We start from the raw sequence: 6243 nt of genomic DNA on the forward strand, positions 1-6243 counted from the left end.
ATGTATCCGGGACAGACCACTTCAAAAATTTCTGAGGTTTTTCGATCTGCCCGGAATCACTACCGTCTCTCAGAGCGATAGGCTGACTGTTTAACCGCTTCGGCCATCTGGCCGGCAGTTTAAAGTCTCATTTTATTAGAAAATCATAGTTAACGAGCCAATATAAATCTATAATTTTCCATATTTTCAGTGTCACACTATCATCAATTGAAAGTGTCTCTAGAAGTGGATTTCTATTTCGAATTGTGTATCGTCAAATAGAAATTATCAGCAGAAAAAAAAAACATGCAATTAAAGATGGCGTTTCATACAATCATAAAAGCAAATTTATTTTTATATTTTAGCTTTTTCCTTAATATGGAATGCATTGAACATTCTATTGTATACGAGTATATTTCTATACTATACTCTACTGTATATAAACAAATAATGCACTGTAATCGCTGCAACGAACCATAGCCGTATTTTATTTAGACCAACGAGGCCAAAGCCTACGGTTCGGATAACCCACAGGATAGGAAAACGAGTAATTATTTATTGTGACATCTTTACAATGGGCTGCAATTTTTTGTCACAATGCTCCTAATTTTAGTAGTCTTGCCCCTGTACATGATTCTTTTCCTGTTAACAATAGAGTCGTGCCGTTCATCTCCCTAACTTTAGGAGAACATTTTGAATTGAAATAATGTGACTTCCAGTTCAAACCGGAACTTAATCGGGGGCTCCTGCCCGTAAGCTTTTCGTTCCTGGGAAATTGTAAGTCAGCTGTGTAAATAGAATTCAGTGTATATAATTAATCTTGAATTACGAACCTGTAATGTTTTAATAATACATTTTATGGCTCCCATGCCCGAATTTCTCATATGCATGTTTTACCCCGAACTTTCTGTTTCATATGCATGTTTTACCCGAAATTAATAATTTCATTTATTAAATTTTTACTGATTTAGTATTAAACTGTAACTAAACTACTTAGGGACAAAAATTTGTTATAATTTTTTTCTAAACTTTTATTCAATATGTTTTTCCCTTGTAATAGCAGCGATTCAAACTGTATACATACAGCAATCTTAAAAAGTAATATATAGAATAAGAATATTTTTTATTCATTCTACTTGAATCTAAGTTTCGACGAACCACATCAAGAAGGCCAACAATAACAATATGGAGCGTAAAATATAACACTTTATAAATCATAATAGAAAATACATACCTGATTATTCGTATATTATCTGTATGAAATCTGTACGTAAGAATATTTAATTAGATTTTGAAAATAAATAAATAAATAATAAAAGGTATGTTGATGCAATCTTGATATAGGAATCAATAATGTGTCCAAATGAAAAAGCGTATGACCTTGTTACAGTTCTGTGGTTCTATAGAAGTAGTCTTTCTCGGAATAACTGAAGATCGTATTGCAATAAAAATAAAATAAATAATAGCATCTATAATTTTATATTGATTGCTTCCTTCTACAATCAAGAAAATAATCGAATTTTTATACTTACACGCAAGTAAAAAATAAATAGGTCTTTATATATATATATATAAATTGATACATTGTGTATCGATAAGCCATTCTTATTATAATAATTAGTTTAAATATTGGAAAAATATATCAGAAACAATTATACGAATTTTATATCAATAGAACTTTAACGATTAAAGTCATAAATTTATTAAAAATATTCATTAAATCAATAGAAAGATGATAATAAATGTTTGAATATTTTTCAAAATTTTAAATAATTTAATTGGAATAATTCGAAGTAAATATTTAAACAATTAATTTTATCTATAACGAATATTTCTATAGTCAGATAATGTCGCAGTTATTAGAAAAAATCATACTTTTTATTGAATGAAAGGCCTTATGATCATAGTCTTAGAAGAATGCGTAATGATAACTTTTGTGGAAAAGAACAATTGAGATTTTTATATCGAAGAGGTGGACAGTTTATAGTTTCATCTCGAATAAAATCGGATAAATTGTAGAGAAATCGAAGCGTGATGTGTGCTCTGGGATCCATAACAATTGTACATTACGCTTCGTATCATTTTGCTCGTCCTGTTTTAATTTAAGAATTATATTTTCTATTCAATAATTCAAAATAGTCTACGAGAATTTACGGAGTAAGACAAGAGAAAACATTGAATCTGAGACAGATACAAAATCACTATTTTTTCGATCACTTAAAACTATGAACATCAAAGTCTCTTCTGATGTTCGTAGTTTGAAGTTTCAAGAGATAATTAATAATTTCATTGATCTCCATATCAAACAAACGAAAGGAAAGGAAAGGCAGAAAGGAATAATTTCATTAAGATAAAATTTTTATTGATTTATTATGGAATTGTAAATAATCAAGTTAGATATAATAGAAATTTGTCCCACTCTACTACTTGCATAAATTTTCTTATTATGATTTGTAAAATACCTTATTTAAGTGTGTCTTTTTTCCTTTTCTTTTCTTCGCCATTTTAATGTGATATTACGTACTTAAATTGCATTTCTGAAAATGGAACCCCAAATAATCACAGTAAACCTATCGGAAACCAGAATTTGAATTACGACGGCTCGTTTATCGACGGTTTTCCAAGAACCAATTTGGTCGTAAATGCGGTGTTTACTGTATATTTTATGATAAAATTAAAAATTAAATAAATGTATTCAGTGCTTTTCTATGCCTTTAAGGATGGACGATCCGGTTTAGCAAATAATGTTCTGTAATATCTGCAATGAACCATAGACGTGTTTTATCGTCTAGTCCAGGGGTGGCCAACAAGTCGATCGCGGGATCGACCGGTCGATCGCGATGCCAATTTTGGTCGATCGCTCGCGATGTCTTTGACTTAATGTGTTACACTTGTAACTGAACGCAACGCGTGAACGTAACGCGCAAAAGCAACAATATGCATGCAGTTATGACTGGACTCGTAGAAAACAGCCATTTAATATTTGATACTGTCATGCGGTACCTTCTTTTCTTTAGTATTAACAATATTATTCTATTAATCAATATTGTTTATCCAATATTGTTTATCAATATTGTTTGACAACGATGAGTTTCAATTTGTCATTTGTTTAAAATGTAAGTACCTGTTCTTTATGTTTTAAATTAAATTATAGCTTTTCTTACCTATCTATTTACTTGATAAGTGAGCGTTTTCGGCAACAGACCTCTATATTTTTGGATTTTTGGAAATACGTCAATTGAGAAAAATATCCCAGTATCACCAAATGTAGCAAATATATTTATTCCTGTTTCGGAACTACATACCTGTGTGAATTGGCATTTTCATACTTAAAGTTAACGAAGATTAAACATTCTGTCCAGACTGATTCCCATACTGAAGAATCATTATTATTATCTTTGTCAGGATATACACCTAATTATGTTTCCTTGGTAAGAGACGTGCAAACTCAGTCCTCCCATTAATGTAACGTAATAAAATAAATTCTAAATCTGTCTTTATCAGTAGCTAATTTGAATTAATAAATATTGTTAATAATTACTCATGTTGTTTTAATTCCCCCGGACGTGAGTATTTTGGCCCGTTAAATAATTACGTTGTTTTTTACGTAGGTAAATATACAGGGTGTTTCAGTACAAAGAGCACGCCCCCGAGCTATTGATAGGTTAGCAAAAAATAAGTCTAAAAGTCTTATATCATTCTTCCATAATAAATTTTCCTCGCCCCAAAAAAAATCGCGAAAGTAAAATCTTATAAATAAAATTATCAGCCGTACTGTGCAGTTTTATAACAACTTTTTCAAGTTTACGAACAAATAGTACTACAATTTATACATTGTAATTGATTAAAAAAAATTAAATTATATTTTAAGTAAATAAAAATCTATCTTGAAAGTGTCGAAAAATCGATTTTTTAGGTGCCGCCTGTACGGAATGAACTCGTAACTGCAAATATCAAAAGTTGGGTCTGGAAATTTATTTTCTTTATGAGCCTATATCTTGAAAACTTAATAAGTGATTTAAAAAATAAAAAATAGTTTTGAACATATATTTTCCTTATCTACCCATAGCTCGCGGGAGTGCACCTCGTACTGAAGCACAGTGTATAAACATAGTATGTATTTCACACCCCTTTCGCCACTTAGACTATGCCTACGACAACAAGTCGATCGCGACACATTTTTACGATAAAAAGTAGATCTTATGTACACAAAAGTTGGCCACCCCTGGTCTAGTCTAATGTTGAGCGACTTTTCCTTTTGCATAAGAGTTGCAAGAGAACTTCGTAGACTTCTATTGGGCCTCATACATTTTTTTAAATGGAATTGCTTTAAGCTTGCTGAATACCGACATACTCCATAATCGCCAGTACACTAGGTACTAAAAATACAGAATATAATATATTCTAATGATACGCAAACTAGTAATAGAATTGTAGTTTACTCTCATTTTTTGACTAGTCACATTTATATTGAATGTTCGTCGTGACGAATATCAGTTTAATTAATAGCAAAAGACAGAAAATATGTATATAAAATTATGTTGCCGAAGCATATTAGGACCTTGTGGCATCATGACTGGTTTAGCCTCGTGAGGTCGAAGCCTATGGTTCGGAATTTACAAAAATCTAGCCCACCAGTGGCATAGTGGATAAAACCACTGAACTCTGGTGGTTGGTCGTGGGTCCGCTTCTCACCAACGGGATGGCCATGCGAAGTTTTTCGGGATTTACTTCATTTAGTAACACCTAAATAGAGGCAGTTTCTCATAAAAGACCTTCCGGGAGGCATTGCCCCTTTGGAAGTTCGTTCATGTCACGTTGCCGTATACGAATAAAACCAAACCAAACAGTTTAACAATTCGTTTTCTTAAAAAATTAAATAAATAATGTAATCCCTGTAATAAGCAGGTTATTCTGATACTATTCACTACAGGTTGCACTGAACACAATTGGAGTGATCGATTATTATGTTCCATACATGGGTCTCCGCTGGGGTAAAATCCCCAGTCGAGGATAAAATCTTTTTGTGCAAAATTCTGTACCGGTTTGGTTTTGGTTTATCTGTTTACGGCAAGGCGACGAGTGAAGTGTGTAGACATCGTTAATGCTCTATAATTCGGTTTAGCGCCACACTTGATTTATTCCAATTTCAGAAGTGAATAAACAGAGACGCCGATTCGAGGTTTGACTCCATCTCTCAAAATAAGACGAATTTAGCAAATAGAAAACGAGTTCTTATGCGCAGACAAGTCTTTGATAAACACAACAAGTACGAAGGAAAATTAAGCTCTACGAGGAACGTCAGTATTATTTGTTTGAGAAGATATCCTGTATAATAAAACTTTTATAAAATTATCTTCCATTAACAGGAAAATAGTTCCAAAATTCTGTAAATTGAATGTATTGTAATATTTCACAACGTTCTGTAATTGTTATTTATGGCTGATTAGACGTTTGTGATTTCTATATGATCGATATAATCCTTTAAGAATTCTATTGTTTAAGCGGATTCCTAAAATTCCTAACACGAAAAAGCTTTTTTATATTGTGGATAAGTAAATTTTAAGAAATGTTCACAAAATGCCCAGATTTAAAAACAATTTGAAAATATTTTTATATGTATATCTTTTTTTACTGAATTTGACTTCAATAAAAGGAATATTTCACCATTTTTCTTCATAAAAACTCTTGAAATATCATTAAATGTTTTATACTGATATCCAACTTTTAATAAATAAATATATTTTTTAAAAATTATTATATTATTGTACGAAGCTTGAAGCCATTATATCATATTCTTATCGGTTTTTTAAGCCACGAAACAGTACATTATTTTTACTGAAACGGGTTCTACCAAAGAGAAAGGAAATAAATTAATATAAATTTTATAAATATTGATACAAAGCGCGTCACACTTACGGAAATTCATTTATGTCACTTACAGACAATCAGAATTGTTTCGTCTATGACACGTGATCCATATTCTGCCAATCAAACAAGTTTTCTCACTCCAGTGTACGGGAAAGGCTGTTGTTATTTCACTCTCGCTTCGAAGATTTAATCTACGATTTCAAATACAATACGTTTTGATTTAAAAGTTTGTCCTAATCTGCATATACAGTCAAACCTGTTTTTGTGCGGTGGATAGGGACCGCATAAAAGAAAATGCATAAAAAATCGCGCAAAACTTCACGAGTGGCTATAAAAAATTGTTTTCGCAACACAATTAAAAAAATATTTTTTTATGCGGTGAATAGGGACCGC

The sequence above is a fragment of the Centruroides vittatus genome, unplaced genomic scaffold (genome assembly GCF_030686945.1).
Source record: "Centruroides vittatus isolate TY-2023 unplaced genomic scaffold, ASM3068694v2 contig_5, whole genome shotgun sequence".
In the NCBI taxonomy this organism is placed as follows: Eukaryota; Metazoa; Arthropoda; class Arachnida; order Scorpiones; family Buthidae; genus Centruroides; species Centruroides vittatus.